This window comes from Anabrus simplex, chromosome 1 (assembly GCF_040414725.1).
Source record: "Anabrus simplex isolate iqAnaSimp1 chromosome 1, ASM4041472v1, whole genome shotgun sequence".
In the NCBI taxonomy this organism is placed as follows: domain Eukaryota; kingdom Metazoa; phylum Arthropoda; class Insecta; order Orthoptera; family Tettigoniidae; genus Anabrus; species Anabrus simplex.
This window is the reverse complement of record NC_090265.1, coordinates 1,521,778,695-1,521,787,891: the sequence shown is the minus strand read 5'-3', so window position 1 is coordinate 1,521,787,891 and position 9,197 is coordinate 1,521,778,695.

The following is a 9,197-nucleotide window of genomic DNA, read 5'->3' as shown; positions in this document are numbered from 1 at the left end:
CTTGGAAACAGGACAACAACTAGCTAATTACACTGGTAGGATGGACTGAAAGGAAAACAGATTGGTTATAAACTCTTACAAGCATGCCATCTCTTGAGTACATATGTACCCTTAGCATTTTGAAAATAGGAATTGAATATACATTATATTTTCAGAATAATAATGTTACTTGTTTTACGTTCCACTAGTTACTTTTACAAAGATACTGAAGTGCCAGAATTTAGCCCCAAATGAGTTACGGCGTATTTGAGCAATTACAAATTCCACCGGACTTCTGTTCAGAAGGCCAGAAATCAACCGTTTGAGCCGCTCTGACGGAACAAATAATATAAGATTTATAATATAATTAAAACGCTAGCGGCTACGACGAATGCGGTTCCTCAGATAACAACCAAAGGACTTTCCCTTTCTCGATGAACAGTAGCTAATAATAATAATAATAATAATAATAATAATAATAATAATAATAATAATAATAATAATAATAATAATAATAATAATAATCAGCGACGAGATGACTATTGGTGAGCTTTACCGCTTTCGACATAAAGATATTAAGTCTTCAAACCGGAAGCTGTGTGGTGATAGGGAAACCACGCCATAATGGGCGTACAAGGCATAACAATATTAGGCCATACCAATGATGTACTGATAGGAAAATGATCAATACGCACGTTGTTGTTTGATGCAGGGGGTTCAGGGAGTGATGTAGTAGTCTGAGCTTTGTACTTAGTGCCTGTGATACATATTTTGCTATCTGTTTAACTTCCTCTAACTTCAAGGTTTTTGGCGACGCTGTGATAATGAAAAGAAGAGGCCGAGGCCTTAATTAAGGTATGTGTATATCCCGAAGGCTGGTTTGATCCTCCACAGCTCCTCCAACAGCTGTTATAGATAGCCTAGGCGTCACTGAAGAGGCTTACTAGGGAAATGAGGAGTAAGGTAGCTTCCCGTTGCTTTCCTCATCGAGCAAGATGTTGCTATTGCATAAGATAGAGCCCCAGAATTTGTCTGATGTAAAGATGGGAAACTACGGTAAGCCACCTTCAGGGCTGACAACGGTGGAGTTCGAACCTACCATGTCCCGCATACAAGCTAACAGCTCCAATTGCGTAGCCACCCTGCTCGGTTGTGACAATTTTCATATTACTGTGATATCTAGTGGCGGTGTTTATTGTTTTAAGGGCCAAAACTATGATATTGTCTGTCTCTTTTAACTAACCTGACCAGACGTCCCTGATTAGGGGAGGCAGTACCGCTTTTAAGAATTTTGTCCCCCGCTATCATCTCCCCTTCCCCGCAAAAAGCTCAGGGGACGCTTAAATGTCCAGCTTTCGTAAAAAAGAATCGATATTTTCGCAATTGCCGTCTAGATCTCGGTTTCCAAGTAACACAACGCTGACAACGCTTGACAAACAAAAAAATATTTTCGTTTCTTGTTCGTGTCCAATTTGGTGGCGTGGTCGCGAATTCTGTTCTGTTGCATATAACAACATATGTGTAGTGAAGTCCGGCTCCATGGCTAAATGGTTAGCGTGCTGGCCTTTGGTCAGAGGGGTCCCGGGTTCGATTCCCGGCAGGGTCGGGAATTTTAACCTTAATTGGTTAAATTCGCCAGCAAGGGGGTTGGGTGTATGTGTCGTCTTCATAATTTCATCCTCATCACGGCGCGCAGGTCGCCTACGAGCGTCAAATGAAAATACCTGCATTTGGCGATTGGAACATGTCATCGGACACTCCCGGCACTAAAATCCATACGGGGTTTACGCCATTTTATTTCACTTGTGTAGTGAAACTGACTCAAGGCAATATGAATTATTAATTCGTTTATTTAATTAAATTTTAATAATAATAATAATAATAATAATAATAATAATAATAATAATAATAATAATAATAATAATGGGGAAGGGTAACTCAGGCGGTAGAGCGCTGGCCTTCTGAGCTCAAGTTGACGGGTTCGATCCCGGTTGAGTTTACTGGTATTTGAAAGTGCTCAAATACGTCAGCCTTGTGTCGGTAGATTTTCTGGACCGTTAAAGAACTCCTGCGGGATAACATTTCGGCACCTCGGTGCCTCCCAAAACCGGAAAAAAGCTAGAGGGAAGTAAGCAAAGCAAAGCAAAGTCTTCTCCGTACAGGCCATGAAGGCCCTTGGCGGGGTGGAAGGAAAAGGCTTCCACTATCCGTAACCTCGGCACTTGATGGGGTAGAGTGGTTAGCTCTACGCCCGGCCGCCTTCCCCCCAGGGATTAACCTGGTACTCATTTTTGGTGTAGGCTGAGTGAACCTCAGGGCCATGTGGAAATCTCGTTTCTTAAATTTTACGACTTCCTGACGGGGAATCGAACCCACGTCCTTCCGAGTGAACCGAGCACGCCTTTACCGCCTCGGCCAGGCAGCCCCTAGTGGGAAGTAAAGCCATTATTATTATTATTATTATTATTATTATTATTATTATTATTATTATTATTATTATTATTATTATTATTATTATTATTATTATTTTAGACGCGTCTTACGACAGGCAAGGGATACTGTGGATGTATTCTACAGCATTTACCCACAAGGGGAATTATGATATTCTGACTAAGTGGCTGAGACTGGATCAGAGGTTGAATTCCAAGTTGTGCAGGTGGATTCAAAGCGCAGATAGACTATAGCCTACATCTCAGCTGAACTATAGCAGTGCCGCCACAATCCACATAATGGTGAACATGGTAGGCTACGTACTCTGCGTCTTTCCTTTCTCTACGATGTTGCACGTTTAAGGATTTAACAGAGGATTCAGAAGGAAAATGAGAGTAACGGGTAAAGAAAGATGGAACTCATGAAGGATAAGAACATTTAGGTTACGCTAGTCATCGAAAACCGTTGAATAAGAGAGATGGAATATGCAATATTAAAGGATGAGCATAATATTTTTAATTTTATTTTTTTGCTAGTGGTCACACTAACGCATTGCAGCTTTTCGGTGACGTAAGGATGGGAAAGGGATAGAATTGGGAAGGTAGCAGCCGTTGCCTTAATTAAGACACATCCCCAGCATTTGCTTGGTGTGGAAATTAGAAACCACGGGAAACCGTCTTCAAGGCTGCCGACGGCGGAATTCGAACCCACCATCTCCCGAATGCAAGCTCAGAGCTATGCGACCTTACCCGTACGTGCAACTCGCTCGGTGAAGCATCGATAGTTGTGATTATTCTTTTATGGGAAAATGCAAAGACTCCCTGTGCCCTAATACTGTCGGGAACGGAAGGGGACTAGGGTAAACCGAGAAAAGTTAGACAAGAAGTGAGTGGAGCCATTGCTAGACCATCCTACACTAAGCATCCCGTAGTCACCAAACGTTTTCCGAGGTTCAGAACCCTGACAGTCCCCCCTTTTAGTCGCCCCTTATAACTGGCTCGGGATAATGTATCCAACGTCCCTTATTGGGGTTGGGAAAAGCATAGCATAAATAACTGGAACTAATGTCTAACCTTGATCAGAACCTTCTACGAGCAACATGTCACATCTCTGTAGATACAGAGAATTGCCAGTTGGAGCTAATGGATCTAAATATATATTTTTTTTTACAACCTGCTTTACGTCGCACCGATACGTCTTATGGCGACGATGGGATAGGAAAGGCCTAGGGGTGGGAAGGAAGCCACTTTGGCGTTAGTTAAGTTACAGCTCCAGCATTTTCTTGGTGTGAAAATGGGAAACTACGGAACCACGGCCAACTCGCTCGGTCGGGAAAGCCTCCATTGAATTAATTTACAGCAGTTGCAAAATACAAGACTGGATTAATTATGGTTAGACCAATCAAATGGTAGTTTCTGCTTATTCGCAATTTTATCATTTGATCGTGATCATTATCAGAAACGTATAGTTTTCATCTCCATGAATTTAAAATTAGGTTGTGCCGACTTACTGTTAAAATAGAAAATTATCTAAAGCAACAACGATAACTTTGTCCCAAAACATGTAGGTACTATATATATTTTTTTTAAAAATCTTACTATATAGGCCTACTTTACGTCGCACTGACACATCTATGTCTTATGGCGGCGGTGGGATAGGAAATGGCTAGGAGTGGGAAGGAAGTGGCCGTGGCCTTAATTAAAGTACAGCCCCAGCATTTGCTTAGTGTGAAAATGAGAAACCATGGAAAACCATCTTCAGGACTGCCGACAGTGGGGTTCGAACCCACTATCTCCCGAATACAAGCTCACAGTTGTGCGCACGGCCAACTCGTTCGGTCGGGAAAGCTGCAGTTGAATTAATTTACAGCAGTTACAAAATGTAAGACGGGATTAATTATGGTTAGATCAATCAAATGGTAGTTTCTGCTTATCCGCAATTTTATCATTTGATTGTGATCATTATCAGAAACTTATTTTCATCTTCATGAATTTAAAAGTAGGTTGTAGGTTGTACCGAGATTTAGAAAAAAAATCAGGATGGGTAAAATGCGCAAAGCTCATTGTTGCTGTTAGTAGTGAGTGATGGTGGTTATTACCGTTTTAAGAGCAAATAGAATTAGGCAACCATCCTCTATTAACACTAATCAGAGGAAAAATGGAAGAGTTCCGACACTTTAGAAGAATGAAGGTATCGGGGAAAGAAAGAGAACCATGAAGGGCGTGTAAATGAAAGACTTCCTAGACCTCCCATCGAAGTCGGAAAAGAACAAGGATTGAACAAGCGTGCTCGGATAGGAAAGTTGAAAGTGAGGAGCCTGGCACAAGTACGTGGAAGCTAGTGAACCGTGGTTGCCAACCCATGCTCCCAAGGTGAGAACCCTGGCCCCACTTTTAGTCACCTTTTACGACATGCGGTGGTGGTGGTTGTGGTGGTGGTGGTAATTATTTTTTTAAGAGGAATTGTAACTGGGCAACCATCCAACATTTATCAGAGGGAATAAAGTAAGATGCCCGACACTTCGAACAATGAAGGTATCGGTAAAAGAAAGGTAGGGCCACGAAGGGTGGGAAAATGAAAGACTTCCTAGCCCTCGCAAGTCTAATACTGTCGGGGTCGGAAAAGAACTACAGTTGATCAAGGGAGTTTGGTCAAAAAAGATGAAAGCGAATAGACTGACACAGGTAAGTGGAAGCAATGCCAGACTCAGCTAGGTCATCCGTGGTCGCCAACCCACCCTCCCAAGATGAAGGACCTTTTACGACAGGCAGAAGTTATCGTGTGTGTATTCTACTGCCAACGCCCATAGGGGGTTATTTATAGTGACCGGGTGAGTTAGCCGTGCGGTTAGGAGCGCGCAGCTATGAGCTTGCATCTGGGAGATAGTGGGTTCGAGCCCCACTGTCGGCAGCCCTGAAGATAGTTTTCCGTGGTTTCCTATCTTCACACCAGGCAAATGCTGGGGCTGTACCTTAATTAAGGCCACGGCCACTTCTTTCACATTCCTAGGCCTCTCCTATCCAATCGTCGCCATAAGACCTATCTGTGTCTGTGCGACGTAAAAGCCAATTCTTAAAATAAAATAAAAAAAAAAAAAAGGTTTATAGTGAGACCTGCATGCCAACGATTGCTGTAGATCTTCAGAATTGTTCTATGATAATTACTTCTTCGCATATAGTAGGAACGGCCTTTTCCACATAAAAGAACAAAGAAAATGTTGATAAGTATAGTACATTAATACGACTTCTCAATGTCGTAAACCATAAAATTAACACTTAAAAACATATAAATTATAAAATTAAGATAAGCATATTCAAATTGCCCTTATTGTAAAGTCACGAAATCCATGCATGACATTACGTAAAAGAATAACTATACAAAGAACTATTAATTTCGACTTTAATTTAACGCATGAGGTATGCAACTGTGTGCTGGAGTCGTGACTGATGGGTTGATCTTTGAGCCGGCTTGCGGCTGCACCTCGACACGTCTCACTAGGATCTTATCACATAACCTCTGCGCGGAAAATTTACCATATTCAACCCTACTTTTAAAAATAAACAATATCTTTCAAACTTTCTGGCGTGATGTATCATAGTGTAATTCGTTAAAAATGAGATCAGTGGTCAGCACGTGTGGTACTATCAGTTTGAACCAAATCAAAGACTAAATATAGGAAATTAGTTCTTTATTGGCGATCGTTAGAGGGGTGACACCAGTCTTCGAGCAAAATACAATGGTTGAGTGCGCATACAGATCAACGAATTGCCGGCAGAGTAGCATAAATTGCGGATAACAGCAATTCCTTCATTCGGTGCTAAGAATAAGCATATGTGTGTAATTGAAAGGGATTTGTCCAATTCATTTGAATCGACGGCTTAAGTGTATGCCCAAGAATGTGTGTGTGTGTTTGTGCGTGAGTGTTTTAGACATGCGTGACTGGATTGTTCCTGCTAATCGCTTTATTCTCAAACTGGCTACATCAGATTATCACTAAGTACCCATCATTAGGCGAAGTAAGCGTGAAAGCGTGATTATTTCAGTGGTGGTAGTGGCGATTATTGTTTTAGGAGGAAGTACAACTGGGCAACCATTCTCTATATAACACTAATCAGAGAGAGAAAATGCAAGGGATCCAATACTTCGAAAAATGAAGGTATCGGCCAAAGAAAGACAAGGGCCATGAAGGGCGTGAAGATTAAAGACTTCCTAGGCCTCGGAACCTAATGGCGACGAAAGAAAACAGGAGTTGACCAAAGGAAGTGGGATAGGATAGGTGAAATTGAGGAGCCTAGCACAAATAAGTGGAAGCAATGCCAGGACTCAGCTAAAGGGTACCGTGGTCGTCAATCCACGCTCCCAAGTTGAGAGCCCCTGGGATAGCTTTTAGTCATCTCTTACGACAGGCAGGTGATACCGTGGGTGTTATTCTACCGCCCTCATACACAGGGGGAGATAATTTCAGTACTTCGTCATGAGTTTTCACATAAGGCGGCCACGATTCCGTTCTTGGTCAATGCTTGTGAAATTTTCCAACTTTTATGTAAAACACCTCGCTTTATTGGCTTCACTTTGTGCTTAAATGAGGCCAGAGTTAGGAAAGGTGAGTCAAGGTTTGCAAACTTCTCGTGTAACATTTTAAGAGAGGGTTGATGATCGTTGTACGCATATCATCCTCCAACATTGTGTCAGACTTTTATAGAAATCAGATCACTGAACTTGGGCTTCGTAGTCATCTTAAGTGAAACTATGATTATTACTCAGGGAAATTAGAGAAAAACTACAATATGGGACGGGAAAAGAGCAAAGTTGAAGCATTACACCACGGGACGGAGATGTTTGGTAGGAAAAACGTCATTTCTATTTCAACTTTCATGTTGGCTTCAAACCCATATAGGAGTGCTAGATTGTAGTGACGACTTTCAGCAGAGAAACATATTGAAAGCTGGTACTTCTAAAAACATAATATCGATACAATAGCGATTGATTGTTTAAGTAATTTTAAGGGTAAAATATCGACATATCGCTCCCAGTGAAGATATCGGCCAAAGAAAGACAAAGGCCATCACGGGCGTGAACATGAGATTCCCCAGGCCTCGCGAACCTAATACGATCGAAAAGAAAAAGAGTTAACGAAGGGAGGTCGGACAGAACAGATGGAAGTGAAGAACATGGCAATGCCAGGACTCTACTAAGAGTCCAGTGGTCACCAACTTACGCTCAAGTAAGAGTCCCAAAAGTCGCCTCTTACGACAGGCAAGGGATAACGAGGATGTTATTCCACTGCCTCTACCCACAGGGGGAAGACTGACGCAGAAGGATGGCATATAGAACATATTGCTAATCGCGAAAATGAAAGGTGGTGATGGTGCTTATTGTCTTGAGGAACTACAACTAGGTACCCATCCTACACTTCGAAAAATGAAGGCATGGGCCAAAGAAAGACAAGGGCCACGAAGGGCGTGAAATGCGGATAGAACCAGGATGTTAACTAAATGTTCTTATCTGTCAGGATATGAGACTAATGCATCAGAAATCCTTTCTTAGCATTTTTGGTTTTATTTTGACAATGAGTTTAGGATACAATCAGTTCCATAGGCTATGTGGATGTGTTTCTCAATCCATAAATATGATACACTGATGGATCTATGCTCAGTGCATGAATAGTAGTTAAAAAATAAAATATTAATAACAAAATCAAGATTAGTATGATACTGTCAGTGAGTGTTAACGAGATTAATTATAAAACTCGAGATCTCAAAAAATGAGATTATGCTATTCGATGATGTATTCTCACCATTCTAGTATGATAGTATCTAAACAGCTCCAGAGCTGCTTTCAATTTGTTGAAATTTCATATAGCCTGATATTCTCAGGAAGATGGGCCAGTTATGAGTATACGAAATGTGCAAAAAAACAACAACATGGTTCAAACTGGAATAACTAAATAAAATATGATCGCCGAAAAATAGGAGTATAGCTATAAAGTGAACTAATGATACATATATTGCCGAAAATTACGCAATTGTGTTTGAAATGTTACATTCCTTTTTCCACGCAATCACTTCAGAGGTTAAGAGGGAAAGAAGGTGGTCTTGCATAAAATACTTCCACTGAATTCCCAAACTTTGCAATCAGAACAACCCTCTTCATGCAGACATGACTGTTACGTAATTTAGCATTTGTTGCTTCATATTCGAGACTTGGGGCATCAGTTTAGAACTTTTGCTACATTGTATCATAGTATTCGCACCCGCCAGTAAGATGTCGGATTTTTCATGGAGGGATGTTTCTTAATGCCCGGAATGCTTTTCATATGACTGAGTAATTCATCAGATTTGCCGTGGAAGTTTGTTTCTTAATACCAGGAGTGCCTTTCATAAGGCTATGTTGTTTTTTTGCTAGTGGCTTTACGTCGCACCGACACAGATAGGTCTTATGGCGACGATGGGATAGGAAAGGCCTAGGAGTTGGAAGGAAGCGGCCGTGGCCTTAATTAAGGTACAGCCCCAGCATTTGCCTGGTGTGAAAATGGGAAACCACGGAAAACCATCTTCATGGCTGCCGACAGTGGGATTCGAACCCACTATCTCTCGGATTCAAGCTCACAGCGGCTATGTAATTCAAAATCTTTATTGTAGAAGTTTATTTCTTAATACCAGGAATACCTTTCATAAGGCTATGTAATTCATCATATTTATTGTAGAAGTTTATTTTTAATACCAGGAGTGCCTTTCATAAGGCTATGTGATTCATCATATTTATTGTAGAAGTTTATTTCTTAATAC